This window comes from Dendrobates tinctorius, unplaced genomic scaffold, assembly GCF_039654945.1.
Source record: "Dendrobates tinctorius isolate UK_male_01 unplaced genomic scaffold, ASM3965494v1 ptg000014l, whole genome shotgun sequence".
Classification (NCBI taxonomy): domain Eukaryota; kingdom Metazoa; phylum Chordata; class Amphibia; order Anura; family Dendrobatidae; genus Dendrobates; species Dendrobates tinctorius.
The window spans coordinates 8,413,248-8,431,927 of record NW_027361682.1 but is presented as its reverse complement, the minus strand read 5'-3'; the positions used below and the strand labels follow the sequence as shown (position 1 = coordinate 8,431,927).

The 18,680-nt window shown below is 47.5% G+C and overlaps 1 protein-coding gene across 1 annotated transcript in view; it reads right to left on the bottom strand.

Annotated features, from left to right (window-relative positions):
* Positions 1–7,352, bottom strand: part of LOC141071233 (uncharacterized) — a 122,845-nt gene extending 115,493 nt beyond the window's left edge. The window contains exon 1 of the mRNA XM_073559608.1: positions 6,827–7,352. The gene's annotated coding sequence lies outside the window, so the exon portion shown is untranslated. The remainder of the gene's footprint in view (positions 1–6,826) is intronic.
* Between the last annotated feature and the right edge of the window lie 11,328 nt (positions 7,353–18,680).

Below are 18,680 nucleotides of genomic sequence, written 5' to 3'. Positions count from 1 at the left end.
CAATGCGGGGTCTTTCGGGGGTCGGGATTCGAAGAATCGATCCCGAGGACGAGAAACAAATTCTATTTTGTATCCTGAAGATACAACTTCCCTGACCAAAGCGTCTTCCACCGAGGCAAGCCATACGTCCCTGAAGGCAAGAAGACGGCCACCCTCCTGGGAGTATGCTCCGGTGTTCTGATTCCAGTCATGCGGAGGAAGATCTTCCAGGTCTAGGTCTGGTAGATCAACCCTGGGAAGAATGAGATCGCCAGGAAGGAGTGGGCCTAAAGGAGACTCTTTTCCTATCTTGGTGCGGTTGAGGCCTCTGCTGCTGGGAAGACGTATCTGCTGTCGTGAAGCGACGAAAAGGCCGAAAGGGTCAAAACTGACGTTTCGGAGGTCGACGAGATTTTGACTGGGGAAGAAGGCATCTTGCGCCCCTAGTGGCATCCTTAATGATCTGGTCCAGCCTATCGCCGAAAAGACGCAATCCCTGAAACGGTAAACTGGTGAGGGACTTTTTTGACGATAAGTCCGCTTGCCAAGCCTTAAGCCAAACTGTGCGCCTAATAGCCACCAAGTTGCTTGATGCCTGAGCTGCGCAGGATGCGGCATCCAGGGAGGCCGACGAGACCAAATATTCGCCTGCATGCGAAATTTGGTCGGCGAGATCCGCCAGCTGCTCTGGCTGGTCTCCAGCCAAAATGCCTTGGCGGAGGTCCTTAGCCCATTTCGCTATGGCCTTAGAAGCCCAAGTAGAAGCGAAGGCCGGGCTTAGAACAGAAGACGCCGCTTCGAAAGCTAACTTAGCAAAAGATTCTATGACTCTGTCATTAGTGTCTGCTAGACATGCTCCCCCAGAAAATCGGAAGGACCGTGCTGTTAGATAGTCTTGAAACCGGAGGGTCCACGGTCGGTGAAGCTGACCAGTCTAACGAGAAAGGATATAACACCCCAAGGCGTTTTCCTCTTTGAAAACGCCTGGTCGGATTTTCTCTCTCTCTGGAAAGAATTTTCTGGAAGTCTGAATGATGAGCGAAGACCTTGGAAGGTGGTTTCGACCGTCTGAAAGAAACCTCCTGGTCCGCAGGTTCCCCAGGAGAATCTTTGATATTGAAGTACTGGTTAATCGCTGCAATGAGGCTCGGAACTATATCCCTCATATCAGCGATTTGGTCTGAGACCAGCTCCAAAACATCCTCGGAGGGTCATCCGAGAAAGTCTCGAATGGCTCAGGGGAGGAAGATCTTGCTAAGGGAGGCTGTTTGGACGGACTATGGGGCGATGCGGAACGGGAAGAGGAACTGGACCAATGCTCCCGTCTGGCTCTTGTGCGGCTAATATTAACAGGCTCGACCGGAGCATCCTGTGACCTGCTGGGTCCTGCAGAAGTCTGTAGTGGCAACTTATCCAGTACGGACACCAAGGTCTGGGACACCTTGGTGAGATCCACCACAGATTGAGACAGAGAGGAAGCCCACCCTGGGATAGGGGCCTCAACCTCACTCGGGACAACCGGGGGCTCCTGGGCGGTGGGTTCAGTGGGTTTCCTGCAGTCCTGACAGAGGGGAGAGGACTGACCTGATGGAAACTTGCGTTTGCAAGAAGAACATGCAAAATGACTGACTACCACAGAGGAAGAAGCAGAGCGAATTGGTTTAGAATTAGACATTATGAGCTAACCCACTAACAGTGCCAGACGGTTAGGGGACGGAGAGCTGAGGAGGGTTTCAGTCTGCAGCGCAGAGCTACTCACGGAACCTGTGTACACAGCACGCTGAAGCGGAGACGAGCAGCTCACAGGCTGAGGAAAAACTGTGAGGTAAAAACGCGCTCCTGAATGCTGTGGGCGGGAATCAGCTCACCAGAGAGGGGGCGGGGATAACCGCTCTGTTAGGAGCATAAGAAAACTCCACTCCCTCCTATACTGGGAGCAGTGGGCGGGCCCCTGCGACTCCTCTAACCCTCAGAGAAGCGGTGGGCGACGCCAGACGGGCGAGACTATTCCTCAGAAGAAAAAGCCCGCCTGAAATTGGGGGCGTGGCGTCGCCTCAGAACTAGGCCCGCACTGAAGCCGGGGCCTGGATTAGAAACGGCGGCCGCCGTAGAGCGAGGGCGGCACGGAGGTCTAAAGAGAACCGCAGTTTCGTGGCGCTGAGAACGCTAAATACAGGTAATGCCGCTTAAGGAAGCTTGCCCGTTCCCCACCGCCCAGGGGGATTACTATCATGGGAAGGAGAGAGGGGTTCAGCCTGCTGATACTTACCTCCTGGAGTCCTGACTTACCCCATTTCCAGACTGTGTCTCCATCCACTGACAGGCTCTGGTAGGCGAGTGGGTGAGAGACAGAAGGTGAACACGCATACGTGTTCCTGGCCGGTAGACATATGAGGATACGGGGTGGCAGTACACGCCGTATTCATAGTCTCTTTGTGGGAGTACAGATGTGACTATTCAATCTGTATCCCTCCGGAACCTGTAAAGAAACGACGCACACTGAGGTAGATAAGGGTCTAATGAAAGACCCGTGTCCACCTCCTACTGACACTAAGCTAAACTGAGTAATTGAGCGCCAGTCGGTGGGGTATATACTGCAGAGGAGGAGCTAACTTTCTTATTTACATAGTGTCAGCAGCATACACCCGTGGTTCCTGTGTCCCCCAATGAAGCGATAGAGAAACCTTGTTTTGTTGCTGTGAGGTTTATGGAGCAAATAAACCGAATGGACTCGCTTTAACCCTGAGTGTGCCAGTGTTGTACCTCCAAGACCAGCAACGTGAGTAAGGCCCGTCCATTCACCGCCAGACTCAGGGCCTGCTGTCCCGGCCTCGGCCAGTAGGAGGCGCCGGACTATCACATCACCGCCAGACTCAGGGCCTGCTGTCCCGGCCTCGGCCAGTAGGAGGCGCCGGACTATCACATCACCGTCAGACTCAGGGCCTGCTGTTCCGGCCTCGACCACTAGGAGGCGCCGGACTGTCCTATCACCGTCTGACCCGTGGCCTGCAGTCTCGGCCTTGGTCTCTGGGAGGCGTTGTGCTTCAACCCCGAGTGGTGGCGGCGATAGTCATGAGGCTCCTGCACAGGCGTCCGCTGGACGCAGGCTTCGCTCCTCGGTCAGTCATGAAGGGGCTGGTGCATTACCATCCAGCCTGGTCCTGGGGGCGGTCCGGATGACATCATCAGGCCACGGGCCTGTAAGGGATGACCTGATCCCTCAAATACCTTGGGACTGCTCTTGCAGGCCGCCGGATATATTCTTGGTTCCCCTGCGTGTTACTGTGTGAATTGCTGTTTTACTGACTCTGACTTTTGCCTGGACTTCTGACTTTGCTTCTGCCTAACGATTCTGTACCTCTGCGACTCTCCTGGTTTATGACACTGACTTCGGCCTGATTCTGACTCTGCTTCTGCCTAACGACTTTGTACCTCTGCTGCCCTCCTGGTTTATGACTCTTACTTTGGCCTGGATTCTGACTCTGCTTTTGCCTAACGATTCTGTACCTCTGCTGCCCTCCCGGTTTATGACTCTGGCTTCGACCTGGAATCTGACTCTGCTACTGTCTACTGTTTTTATACCATTTCTGCCTGACTGGTTTAGTCTCGGATATCATTGCCTCGGTGTCCTGTATTGGAACACCTTTCTGGCGACCGTCCTGCTCTGGTCATTGCTCCTATTCAGACAGCGCCTCCTGGGCTCTGCTATAAATCCAGATCCCTGTATAGGGGTAAAGGGTCTCAGTGTTTCTCGGGGTGCTGTCTGGCTGCAGTCCAGACCGCAGACGGACGTCACAATATTTGAGTAAATTGTAGATTGCTCTTTTATTCTATAAACTACTGACATGTCTTTGTATTCCCAAGCACTAAATTTTATATTTATTTTCAGAAAATGAGAAATGGTCAAAATAACAAAAAAATGCAGTGCTTGCAGACCTCAAATAATGCTAAGAAAACAAGTTCATAATCATTTAGAAACAACAATACTAATGTTTTAACTCAGGAAGAGTTCAGAAATCAATATTTTGTGGAATAACCATGATTTTTAAATCACAGCTTTCATGCGTGGTGGCATGCTTTCCACGAGTCTTTCACACTGCTTTTGGGTGACCTTATGCCACTCCTGGTACAAAAATTTAAGCAGTTCGACTTTGTTTGATGGCTTGTGACTATCCATCTTCCTCTTGGATTACATTCCAGAGGTTTTCAATGGGGTTCAGGTCTGGAGATTGGGCTGGCTGTTATGAATCGAAGGAGGAAAAAACAAAAATACAAGCTAAGTCCAGAAAACCGGACAGGTTGGTAGCTATCGGATTGCAGACCCCTGATCCTATTCACACAACTAACAGTAGCCGTGGGGGGTTCCTACGGTGCCCTAGACCCCTCGTTCACAGCCGGAGAACTAAATAAGCCTAAAGAAAGAAAGGGGAAATCTAAACTGCCCCAGAGCAGACCCCAAAGCAATAGACAGCCCCCAACATGTATTGTCGGTGAAAAGCAGATGAAAACACAAACACAGACAGAAAGACAGGTTGAGCAAACGATGGGGCCCAACTAACTAAATAGGAAAGGACAGAAAAGATGCTGGCTGCAATCCGCAAAAATTCTGCCAAAATAATGTCCAACACGTCTGATAGAAAAAAGGCCCTGAAGTCACTAGACTTCAAAATCACTATATCAGCACTCAGGTATATTCTGAAGACTGAGCAAAAGATCAACTTGACCAGAGGCAAAAATGGAGCTCAGCCTGTACCAACAAGGGCAGGCAGAACACAAACACTAAGTAAACAGACAATATCTCATGGAAAAAATAAGAGAGCAAATACTTAGCTTTCAGAAGACAGGTACTGAACTGGTTTGCAAGAGCACAGAGCAGAAAGGATCACCAGCACCCCTGTAGGGCGTCGGCTGCCTTATATCCACTCAGTGATTCCGGGTGTCCAATCAGGCTCCACCTGTTCAGAAGACAGGTTCTTCCCAACCCAATCAATTTCACTACCTCTCTTCACCAGCAGAGGGAGTTCATCAGACATCAACGGTGAAGGGGAAAATGAACTCAACAGCTGGCCATGACATGGATTTGATGTGGTGGTCCTTGATCCACACATTGATTGACCTAGCTGTGTGACATGGCGCATTGTCCTGCTGGAAAAACCAGTCCTCAAGTTGGGGAACATTGCCTGAGCAGGAATCAACTGTTTTTCCAGGATAACCTTGTATGCGGCTTGACTCATACGTCCTTCGCGAAGATTAACCTGCCCAATTCCAGTCTTGCTGAAGCATCCCCAGATCAACATCGATCCTCTACCAAATTTCACAGTGGGTGCAAGACCCTGTAGCTTGTATGCCTCTCCAGGTCTCCGTCTAACATTAGAGGACCAGGTGTTGGGCAAAGCTGAAAATTAGACTCATCAGATAAGATTACCTTACTCCAATCCTTTATGGTCCAATCCTTATGGTCTTTGGCAAACTTCAGCCTGGCTTTCCTTTGCTTCTCATTGATGAAAGGTTTTTTTCAGCTTTACATGACTTGAGCCCTGCCTCTAGGAGCCTGTTACGAACTGTTCTTGTCGTGCACTTCACCCCAGCTGCCATTTGTCATTCCTTTTTTAGATCACTTGATGTCATATTGCGGTTCCTGAGTGACATTCAAATAAGATGACGGTCATCCCGGTCAGTGGAGAGTCGTTTTCGCCCTCTGCCAGTCTGTAGCTTTGTTGTGCCCAACGTCTGCTGCTTGACCTTGTTGTAATGGACTGCCATCTTAGAGCAAGAAGTGAGGCCTTCTTTTCCTCACTCAAGACTTTTCAACTCTTTTGGCATGGTTAAAAGTTATTTTTTCATTCCTATTACTTTTGGGATATTACTAGCACTTGTGCCATCCAGATCGTCCTATCGCAAGAGGATTGTGAACACCACAGCAGGGTTTTTTATACTTTCCTTTGTTAAATAAGATTTGGTTCAGGTGATCACATAATCAGAAGCACATTAAGTAGAATGAGGTGTACTTTGGTTGGAATTCAACTGACACTGGAATGGAATGGCTGTCAGACATGTAGAGAAGCTGATTTTTATAAAACTGTGCAGTGGTCTCTAATTTTTGCCAGAGCTGTAATATTATGTATATATAATACAATATACAATTTTTTTAGTTTCTAATTTACTTAATAAAAGTTATATTTTAAAAATCCCCTCACCGCTATAGCTACGCTTTATGTCCGTCCCCAAGAATCTGCCGTCTACATGGGGAGTGGAGGAGATTATCACTACAGGAGCCGCTCAGGTCACAGGGACCCCAGAAAAATGGAGGAGACCGGCAGAAATACAGAGTGATGACACTGGGAGGGTCCCGGGGAGCGGCCATGAGGGGGATTTACAGGAGGCGTTAACTATAACAGCCGCCATTATAAATGTCACCAAAGAAACCGCGACAGACACAAGTCATATATATATATATATATATATATATATATATATATATACTGTATATACACACACAATATATACAGGACTGCAGAGAGGTTTCCCCAGGAGACGTGTGCGCTTCTATTCACCGTCTATGGGAGAGAACAGAAGCTCTGGCTCCAGAGAAAGAGAAGAAACCTCCATCAGTAAGTTATACGGAGCGAGGAGAGAACCGTCACCAGCACTGAGGGGGTTAACATCCCCTGACAGTGACAACATGGAGCGAGCGAGGCCATAATGGAGACTGTACAGTAACAGAGCAGCGAGCGCCGTCAGGAGGGAAGTGACCCAATGTAATCCAACACAGACAATAGCGACACAGGTGGGGCCGCAGCACTGAGGGGGTTAATGCCCCCAGTAATGGGGAATCTCCAGCACCTACCTCCACCTGCAGAGCCGCACACACTGGATAGATCTATGGTAGCGACTAGACTGGAGTTGATGTTTTGAGGGAATTATGTCACCGGAAGGGGCGGGGACTTCTGTTCAGTGAAGACCGGATTTCAGGAAGCTGCTGGGGGAGGAGAGGGTGAAATGAGGGGAGCCCCTTGAGAAGAGGATTGGGGAGCTGCACTATGGAGCACTGTAAGGAGGGGCTGCGCCACGGAGCCGTGTGAGGAGAGGACCGAGGACCTGCGCCACGGAGCCGTGTGAGGAGAGGCCCGAGGGGCTGCGCCACGGAGCCGTGTGAGGAGAGGCCCGAGGGACTTGCACCATGGACCCTTGTACAAATAGGAATGAAGACACAAGACTCAGTCTGAGTGGTCTGATGAAGTATTTTGGAAATGCTTGATGTTACGTGAGTGGTGCTGCATAGGGAAGGTGATGTGTGGAGAAAAAGAAATGGCGGGGGGAGGTGCGGAGAAGGGTTGCATGATGACAGGCTGTGTGGAGAACGGTCAGATGATGGTGGGCTGTGCGAAGAAGGGGGATGATGAGGGGCTGTGCGGAGTAGGGGGGATGATGATGAGGGGCTATGCGGAGAAGGGGGTGATGTCACTCATGAGACTGCATGCAAGGTGGGGCTGTGCGGTGAAGGGAGTGATGTTTCTCACATGGGGCTGCAGAGTGAAGAGGGTAATGTCACTCATGCAGGGCTGCATTCTGAGTGCTTGTGTCAAGAAGGGGGTGATGTTACTCGCTTGGGGATGCTTGCTGGGGGTGTTGCTCAAGGATGGGGATATTACGCTCATGGGGATGCATGCTGGGGGCTGTGCAGGGAAGGGAGTGATGCCACTCATGGGGGGGTCTGTGTGAGGATGTTAGTGATGTTACTTTAATGGGACTGATGCATGACGGTGTTGTATGGAGTTGCATGCTAGGAGGCTGTGAAAGGAAGGGGATGAAGGCAATCACATGGGGGTAATGTCAGTCGTGTGCGGCTTTATGGTGAGTCCCTGCTCAGGGTAGTGGAGGATGTTACGTGTGTGGCTGCATGTGGTGGGGTCAGTCATGTGGGGGCAGAGGAGGGTGATGTTCATTGTAATAGACTTGCAGGCCCATACTGCTAATCTGCCCTTTTGGGCATTTTCCCAGTGGGCCGCTGTGTCCCACCCCTTGGCGAGCTGCCAACCCGTTTCTGGCTGCCGGACCCTTTAATTTTTCATGCAGCCTGGTGGTGCAGCATCACGGGGACGAGGTGCGCAGTGTCCGGATGTGGTTGGAGCTATGGCCGGCTTCCGCAATGTGCACGCAGTGGTGAGAGGGGGCAGCTTCTCTACTTGGCACACAACTAACAGAAGAAGAGGAGGGTGCGTGATTTACACCATGATCACAAGCAGCATCCTCCTCTGTGTGCAGATCTCCTCTGATGTCCGAACAGCTGGGTGTGGAAGGAGCATCAGCGTGCAGAGCAGCAATACAGGACACCAGAACAAGATGAGAAATAACTGCATTGTGTGCCCACGGCCCAGCTCACTCCAGGTAACCTCTCCAGCTGTTTATCTGCTGCACTGCACATCTCCGCTTTCGCTGTGCTGAGATAGGTGGGGGACATTTGATAAATTAAACATGGCAGGTTAGAGTGTGTGTTTTCCTGTGCGTTTGAGCGTGTATCTTTGTGAGGGGGCATGTGAGTGTCTTTTGCAATGTGTTTTAATGTGTTTGTGTGTAAGCATGCATGTGTGTATTTTCAATGTGTGCGTGTCTTTTTTTAATGTGTGAGCAAATGTGTTTGTGAGCATGCATGTGTGTCTTTTGCAATTGGGAGCGTGCATGTGTTTCATGTGTGTCTTTTGCAATGTGTGTTAATGTGCATGTGTGTGTATTTTCCAAAGTGCGTGCATTTTGTAGTGTTGGTGAGCATGCATGTGTGTCTTTTGCAATGAGTGTGAGAGTGCATGTGTGTGTTTTGCAATGTGTATGAGCATGCAGGGGGTTTTCCCATGTGCATGAGCGTGCATGGTGTGTTTTCCCGTATGTGTGAGCCGCTACTGCGCAGGTGCCACCACCTACAAGAAGGAAATTTTTCTTTTCTCTACAAAGCTGATAGCTGCTACTGCGCAGGCGCCATTTTCAGAATGTTTTTTTTTATTATTATTAATTTATGTATACCATTAAAAACAATTAACCCTTTAGTGACGGAGCCAGTGTAACGAATGCAAGTGGAAGCAGAGATGGTGAAGTTCGCATTCGTTTTTATTTAAGTGGAACCTTGGGACCACGGTCCGGGGGGCTACGAAGGGGGCGTGACTAGTGAGCCCCAGGTACCCGTAGTAAAGCCCCTCAGGCAGGGCCAGAATGGAATACCCGGAGGACACAGGTGCTACCTCCAGTTAGACCCCGAACACGTGGCAGCTGTCCCAGCAGGACCAAAAGGGATAACAACAGTTACAGCAGAGTCCGTAATGAGCTGGATCCGGTTAGTTGGTAAGGAGTCGGTTCCAGTGACCTTCACACAGTCCTTGGACTCGGATGGCTGTAGGTGGAACGGGATGGCTTAGGCCCAGATGGTTGCTGATATAACCAGGTAACACAGGATACTGATATGCTGTGGAAACAGAGAGCATTAGACAATGCACAGAGACTGCAGATGCAGCGCAGACAGGTTAGCATGAGAACCGGATGCAGCAATGATAGATACTCATTGCTTCGGCGCTCTCCCTATGGAGGAGAGGCCAGAAATAGCAGCCAGTGCGCTGCCATTGGTTAATTGCATTTTTTGAATAATGCACGCCGCCCCTTTAAGAAGGCAAGAGGGCGGGCGTGCCCTAATAGCCTTAGCTACAGAGCTCACAGGACGGCAGGAGGGAGGACAGAACGCTGAGCAGCAGCATGAGAGGCTCGAGGTGAGTGCCCAGAACGGAGAGCAGCAGCAGGCCTGGACGCAGCGCCTGGTGTAACAGTGGCAGACCTGGGGGCAGCGCCAGGACGGGGACCGGGTGTAACAGCCATTTTGCAGCTTAATGACCAGGCCAACTTTTACAATTCTGACCACTGTCATTTTATGAGGTTATAACTCTGGAACGCTTTAATGGATCCCGCTGATTCTGAGATTTTTTTTTTTTGTGACATATTTTACTTCGCGTTAGTGGTAAAATTTCTTCAATATGACTTGTCTTTATTTATGAAAAAAACAAAAATATTTAAAATTTTGCAATTTTCAAACTTTGAATTTTTATGCCCTTAACTCAGAGAGATATGTCACACAAAATATTTAAAGGGAATCTGTCACCTTTTTTTTTCTTTTTTTGACTATCAGCTGCCGGCATTGACATCAGGGGCTTATCTACAGCATTCTGTAATGCTGTAGATAAGCCCCCGACGGAACCTGAAAGAAGAAAAACACGTTAGATTATACTCACCGGAGGAGGCGGTCCAGTCCGGTCCGTCGCCTCCCATCTTCATGCGAAGATGGGATACACTTTTTCCATAGCGCCGTTAATTAACGGAGCTTTGGTATAAGTACCCTTAACCAGGGCTGTGGAGTCGGTAAGCCAAACCTGTGACTCCCGACTCCTCAATTTCCCTTACACCAACTCCCACATATATTATATTTAAATGAAAAATTTATTGTGCAATGTGAACAACAGACATTTAATCATTTTTATGATACAATAATCAAGATAGTTAGACAGCATAATATATATTTATTGGAGTACAGCTTTAGAACACAAATCTGTAATAAATTGTAAATTTGTAATACACTATGTAATATCGATTACATATATACAGTACAGACCAAAAGTTTGGACACACCTCATTCAAAGTTTTCTTTATTTTCATGACTATGAAAATTGTAGATTCACTCTGAAGGCATCAAAACTATGAATTAACATGTGGAATTATATAATTAACAAAAAAGTGTGAAACAACTGAAAATATGTCTTATATTCTAGGTTCTTCAAAGTAGCCACCTTTTGCTTTGATTACTGCTTTGCACACTCTTGGCATTCTCTTGATGAACTTCTCTTCTTATTCAGTGTTCAGCTGCATTCATGTGCATTAATTACAGTATTTTGCGATAGTTTATTCCCTGCTTGGCTGTTACTATGGTGATAAGCGCCATCTTGAGTGAGGCACCATTGTTATGTATGATATAGGCCTGATTTGTCACATGCTTTTGACTCATAGTTTGGTAGATCAACGCCATCTTGTGTGAGGTATTATTGTCAATCATATGCTATAGGCCTGATTTGTCACAGTTTTATTGGTAGATTCTCTTTTTAAATACCCTTCACTTCCTGCTTACCCTTATCCCTTGAGAAAGGCTATTTTCCGAAACGTGCGTTGGGAGGGGGCATGCCTTGGGTGGACCTCTACTTACTATACTGACAGGTAAAAGATTTCTTGTTATGTGATTTATATACATTTTTTTCGTACCCTGCCTGGTATTATTACTTCAATGTGGGATAGGTTCAATATACTTACCATCATGTCAGCCCAGTAATGTTGATGTTATTTCTAATCCCTTGGTCTATACACCCTAATGTATGCTCCATTTTTTTTTTTTTTCAGCCTATGTGCCCTCATGGTCATTCTGACACCATTCCCATTTTTTCTGTTTCCTGTATATTCAATAAAATTGTTTTTCATACTTCCAAAAAAATTTTTTGTCTTTGGACTTTATTTGATCGCATTTTTTCCTCTTGTGATTTTTGAGATAAACTACTATGTCAATAGCATACATATAATAATATAATAATAATAAATTTTATTTCTATGGCGCCGACATATTCCGCAGCACTTTACATTTCTGAGAGGATTTGTACAGACAATAGATATTACAGCATAACAATAATCACATAGATTATAACAAATACCAAGAGGAATGAGGGCCCTGCTCGCAAGCTTACAGTCTATGAGGAAAGAGGTAGACACGAAAGGTGGGTGGTAACAATTGCCCTGATTGTTTGGACAAGCCATAATGTTAAGTGTGTAACAGTACAGATGCAGAGGGCTAATGGATGCATAAAGCATGTGGGAACATGATTCGGGGAACCTGGTTATGGTAAAACTATTGACTGTGCCACCCTGGGATAGTTTAGGTTAATGTGTAGAGGCGGTAGGCCAGTCTGAATAAATGCGTTTTCAGGGGACGCTTAAAATAGTAGGGATTGGGGACTTAATCGTATTGACCTGGGAAGTGCATTACAAAGAACTGGCGCAGCATGTGAAAAGTCTTGGAGACGGGAGTGGGAGGTTCTGATTACTGAGGATCCTAACCTCAGGTCATCAGCAGAACGGAGGGTGCGGGTAGGGTGGTATACTGAAACAAGGGAGGAGATGTAGGGTGGTGCTGAGCCATGGAGTGCTTTGTGGGTGAGGGTAATAAGTTTATACTGAATTCTGGAGTGTATGGGTAGCTAGTGTAATGACTGGCACAAGGTAGAGGCATCGGTGTAACGATTGGTGAGGAATATGATCCTGGCTGCAGCATTCAAGACAGATTGGAGAGGGGAGAGTTTGGTAAGAAGGAGACCGATTAGAAGAGAGTTACAGTAGTCCAGACGAGAATGAATAAGAGAAACAGTAAGAGTTTTTGCAGAGTCAAAAGTAAGAAAAGGTTGAATTCTAGAAATGTTTTTGAGGTGCAGATGACAAGAGCGAGCCAGTGATCGAATGTGGGGGACAAAGAAAAGCTCGGAGTCAAGTATGACCCCAAGACAGCGGGCATGTTGCTGGGGAGTAATAGTGGAACCACACACAGAAATAGCAATGTCGGGTATAGGTACATTAGTAGAGGGAGGAAGCACCAGGAGTTCAGTCTTTGACAGGTTCAGTTTCAGATATAGTGAGGGCATGATGTTAGACACAGCATTTAGACAATCGCCAGTGTTTTCTAGAAAGGCTGGCGTGATGACAGGAGAAGAAGCGTATAATTGGGTGTATAAAATGAAAGAAAAAATGCGGACGGCACAGCTATTACCGTATATTCTTAGCTGGTGTGCGGCATTCGGAGCGCTGAAAACTGGCAGCTTCGGGTGCTAGACCTGAGAATTCACAATGCTCTGTATATCCAAGCAGAAATGAGGTCGCACTCAACCCGTCGAAGTTTTTGGATAGCGCAAAATGATCGTTGTCAGCTCCCTCTGCACTCCTGATGTCACTCCCCCGGCCCGACGTGTAACGTGCCAATAAATCAAGCAATATCTTCACCAGCTAGTTGAGTGCGACCTCATTTCTACTTGGATATACAGAGCATTGTATAATTGGGTGTCATTAGCATAGAGATGGTACTGAAAACCAAATCTACTGATTGTTTGACCAATAGGGGCAGTGTACAAGAAGAGGAGGGGGCCTAGAACTGATCCTTGAGGAACCCCAACAGTAAGGGGAAGGTGAGAGGAGGAGGAACCGGCAAAAGATACAGTAAAGGAGCGGTCAGAGAGATAGGAGGAGAACCAGGACAGAACTTTGTCCTTGAGGCCAATAGAACGGAGCATAGTGAGGAGGAGCTGATGATCCACAGTATCGAATGCTGCAGAGAGAGAGAATTAGCATGAAGTAATGACCATTTGATTTAGCTGTTAGTAGATCATTAGAGACTTTAGTGAGGGCAGTTTCAGTAGAGTGTAAAGTGCGGAAACCGGATCGGAGAGGGTTGAGAAGAGAGTTATCAAAGAGATAGCAGATAAGACTGGAGTGGACCAGGGGTTTAGAGATGAAGGGAAGATTAGAGCCAGGTCTATAGTTAGCGGCACAGTTTTGGTCAAGGGATGGTTTTTTAAGTAGTGGATGTATGATGGCATGCTTAAATGAGGAGGAGGAAGAGAGAGAGGTTAAATATTTTAGGTGAGGGGTGACAGCAGGGGAAAGGGACTGGGGGAGATGTGACGGAAATGGGTCACTGGTGCAAGTGGTTGGGCGAGAAGATGCAAGGAGCCTGCTTACTTCTTCTGTGACTGGTTCAAAATCAGAGCGTGAGCTAGATGCAGTGGGGGAGGGAGAACAGTGCATGGTATGAGGTGATTGGGAGATAATTTCCTGTCGAATCTGGTCAATTTTTTTCTTTGAAGTAATTGGCCAGGTCGTCAGCTCGGAGCTCTGTGGTTGGGGCCTGTACTCTTGGGTTGAGTAGAGAATGGAACGTGTCAAAGAGACGTTTTGGGTTCTTGGACAGTGAGGTGATGAGAGTGTTGAAATAGGTTTGTAGAGGTGAAGGGCAGTGTTGTATGTTCTAAGCATAAACTTATGGATTAAATCTTTGTGTAGATTGGATTTTCTCCACAGACGTTCGGTGCACCTGGAGCACCGTGGCAGGAAACGTGCTTGCAGGGTGTGCCAGGGTTGTCGCCGTCTGTGTTGTGGTGTTCTATTTATAGGGGGTGCAAATTCATCCAGGGCACTTTGAAGTGTTTCATTGTAATGCTTCAATGCAGAATCAGGACATGAGAGGGAGGAGATAGGGGCCAATGAAGACTGCAAGTTCTTCATAAGTTTCTGGGTGTTAATGGCCTGTATGTTTCTATAAATATGGACAGTGAGGGTGACCTGAGCAGCCTGGCAGTTCTTGATAGAGAATGAAAGAAGATTGTGGTCAGTGAGCGGGAGAGGGGAGTTTGCAAAATCACCCACTGCACAAAGCTGAGAGAAGACCAAGTCGAGGGAGTTTCTGTCTTCATGCATTGGAGAATTAGTAAGCTGCGAAAGGCCAAACGAAGGGGTTAGAGATAAAAGGTGAGTAGCAGATGGGGAGAGGGGAAGAGCAATGGGGATGTTGAAATCTCCCATGATGAGGCTAGGGATGTCACAGGAGAGAAAATGTGGAAGCCAAGTGGTAAAATGATCCAGGAACTGTTGACAAGGGCCGGGAGGACGATACACCACCGCCACTCGCATGGAGAAGGGGGTGTAGAGTCTGACGGCATGGACCTCAAAAGAATGGAAGACTAGTGAGGGTAGTTGAGGGATAATCTGAAAGGTACATTTTGGTGATGGGAGCAGACCAATGCCTCCACCTGCTCTATTGTCTGATCTTGGGGTATGAGAGAAGTGTAGCCCCCCCCGTATGAAAGAGCAGCAGCAGCGGTAGTGTCTGACTGCTGGATCCAGGTTTCAGTAAGAGCTAGAAGGTTAAGAGAAATAGAAAGGAAAACGTCATGAATGAAGGAGAGTTTGTTACACACTGAGCGAGAATTCCAAAGTGCACAATTAAGAGAGACAGATGGCATGCAGGGAATATTAATAAGATTAGAGGGGTTTCTGAGGGTAGCAGTTGGGGGGTTTGACTTTCTATAACATAAGGGACCAGGGTTGGGAGCAATGCCTCCTGCGACTTGGAGAAGGAGGATAGAAAGAGTGAGCAGATGGTTAAGCGATTTGTGAGAGCGTCTCATGTTGAATGGTGGGACTGACTGGATCTGTGCAATGTAACTGCTGTTTTTGCACGACACACAATTGCCGCACGGCTCTGCTTCATCTTGTACCCAGGCGTGCTTCCCAGCATGCGCTCTGCTCTGTCTTGTACCCAGGCGTGCTTCCCAGCACGCGCTCTGCTCTGTCTTGTACTCAGGCGTGCTTCCCAGCACGCGCTCTGCTCTGTCTTGTACTCAGGCGTGCTTCCCAGCACACGCTCTGCTCTGTCTTGTACCCAGGCGTGCTTCCCAGCATGCGCTCTGCTCTGTCTTGTACCCAGGCGTGCTTCCCAGCATGCGCTCTGCTCTGTCTTGTACTCAGGCGTGCTTCCCAGCATGTGCTCTGCTCTGTCTTGTACCCAGGTGTGCTTCCCAGCATGCGCGCTGCTCTGTCTTGTACCCAGGCGTGCTTCCCCGCATGTGCTCTGCTCTGTCTTGTACCCAGGCGTGCTTCTCAGCCCGCGCTCTCCTCTGTCTTGTACCCAGGCGTGCTTCCCAGCATGCGCTCTCCTCTGTCTTGTACTCAGGCGTGCTTCCCAGCACGTGCTCTCCTCTGTCTTGTACCCAGGCATGCTTCCCAGCACGTGCTCTCCTCTGTCTTGTTCCCAGGCATGCTTCCCAGTATGCTCTCTCCTCTGTCTTGTACTCAGGCGTGCTTCCCAGCACGCATTCTCCTCTAGTTTGTACCCAGTTGTGCTTCCCAGCATGCAGTCTCCTCTGTTTTGTACTCAGGCGTGCTTCCCAGCACGCGCTCTGCTCTGTCTTGTTTTCAAGCCAGCCACCTGGTTCCAGCAGTCATGGTACTATTATCCCTGGGCCTGCCCCTGATGCTCCCTGTATAGGTGGTGGTCCTCACTAAGTCAGCTCGCCCGGGGTGGGTTGGTATTACGGCCCAGAGTGTCCACTCCAGGAGTTGTCACATGAACAAGGGTGGGTGGTTTTGCTGGGCGTAAAAGAGTTGTTAAGGAAAAGGTTGAGGTGTACCCCACAGGGGAAAATGTTTGCCAGCCAACACACTTGGTGTATGGGCATTACAAGTCAAGGAGCCCGCTCCTTTTTAATGGGACATTTTTTGCTAAGAAGCCATCCTCCATGTTTCTTCCAAGGGGGATTGGAGTTATTGGGGTGCATATGACTTGGCAGCAGGGCAGACCTTGCTGTCAATGCATAGGAAAAGAGTATGGAAGTACAAAATAAATAATGTTAATTGGATTTTCCTGTGCCCATCCACTACCTGGGCTCAAAGGCTTATTGGGGTGCATATGGCTTGGCAGCAGGGCAGGCCTTGCATTCAATGCAACATTTTTTAGGGACGCCCTCCTGGACATCTTGTGAAAGGGGTATTGGGGTGCGTCGTAATTCTTGGCAGCCCATCCACTCACTGCAAGAGTCTCTCCTTCATAAAGGAAACAAGATGTGTCTGCTTATCAGGGCTGTGGAGTCGGTAAGCCAAACCTGCGACTCCGACTCCTCAATTTCCCTTACACCGACTCCACGACTCTGACTCCCACATATATTGCTTATATTTAAGTGAAAAAATTTTTGTAGTACAATGTGAACATCAGACATTTAATCATTTCTATGATCCAATAATCAAGATATTTAGATAGAACATAATATCTATTGGAATACAACTTTAGAACACAAAAAACTAATAAATTGTAAATATGTAATACACTGTATACATGTATACGGTACAGACAAGTTTGGACACCTCATTCAAAGAGTCTTCTTTATTTTCATGACTATGAAAATTGTAGATTCATTCTGAAGGCATCAAAGCAATGAATTAACACGTGGAATTATGTAATTAAAGTGTGAAACAACTGAAAATATGTCTTATATTTTAGATTCTTCAAAGTAGGCACCTATTGCTTTGATGACTGCTTTGCACACTCTTGGCATTCTCTTGATGAGCTTCAAGTGGTAGTCACCATAAATGGTCTTCCAACAGTCTTGAAGGAGTTCCCAGAGATGCTTAGCACTTGTTGGCCCTTTTGCCTTCACTCTGCGGTCCAGCTCACCCCAAACCATCTCGATTGGGTTCAGGTCTGGTGACTGTGGAGGCCAGGTCATCTGGCGTAGCACCCCATCACTCTCCTTCTTGGTCAAATAGCCCTTACACAGTCTGGAGGTGTGTTTGAGGCCATTGTCCTGTTGAAAAATAAATGATGGTCCTGCTAAACACAAACCGGATGGAATAGCATGCCGCTGCAAGATGCTGTGGTAGCCATGCTGGTTCAGTATGCCTTCAATTTTGAATAAATCCCCAACAGTGTCACCAGCAAAGCACCCCCACACCATCACACCTCCTCCTCCATGCTTCACGGTGGGAACCAGGCATGTAGAGTCCATCCGTTCACCTTTTCTGCGTCGCACAAAGACATGGTTGGAACCAAAGATCTCAAATTTGGACTCATCAGACCAAAGCACAGATTTCCACTGGTCTAATGTCCATTCCTTGTGTTCTCTAGCCCAAACAAGTCTTCTGCTTGTGGCCTGTCATTAGCAGTGGTTTCCTAGCAGCTATTTTACCATGAAGGCCTGCTGCACAAAGTCTCCTCTTAACAGATGTTGTAGAGATGTGTCTGCTGCTAGAACTCTGTGTGGCATTGACCTGGTCTCTATTCTGAGCTGCTGTTAACCTGCGATTTCTGAGGCTGGTGACTAGGATGAACTTATCCTCCGCAGCAGAGGTGACTCTTGGTCTTCCTTTCCTGGGGCGGTCCTCATGTGAGCCAGTTTCTTTGTAGCGCTTGATGGTTTTTGCCAATGCACTTGGGGACACTTTCAAAGTTTTCCCAATTTTTCGGACTGACTAACCTTCATTTCTTAAAGTACTGATGGCCACTCGTTTTTCCTTACTCAGCTGCTTTTTTCTTGCCATAATACAAATTCTAACAGTCTATTCAGTAGGTCTATCACCTGTGTATCCACCAGACTTCTGCACTCACAACTGATGGTCCCAACCTCATTTATAAGGCAAGAAATCCCACTTATTAAACCTGACAGGGCACACCTGTGAAGTGAAAACCATTTCCGGTGACTACCTCTTGAAGCTCATCAAGAGAATGCCAAGAGTGTGCAAAGCAGAAATCAAAGCAAAAGGTGGCTACTTTGAAGAACCTAGAATATAAGACATACAGTATTTTCAGTTGTTTCACACTTTTTTGTTAATTCTATAATTCCACATGTTAATTCATAGTTTTGATGCCTTCAGAGTGAATCTACAATCTTCATAGTCATGAAAATAAAGAAAACGCTTTGATTGAGGTGTGTCCAAACCTTTGGTCTGTACTGTGTGTGTGTGTGTGTATATATATATATATATATATATATATATATACACATACCCACTATGACTTATCTCGGCTAAGATAAAGCCTAGATCCTCAGGCTGCATTCACACTATGGGTGTAGCCAGGATCAAACCTTGGGGGG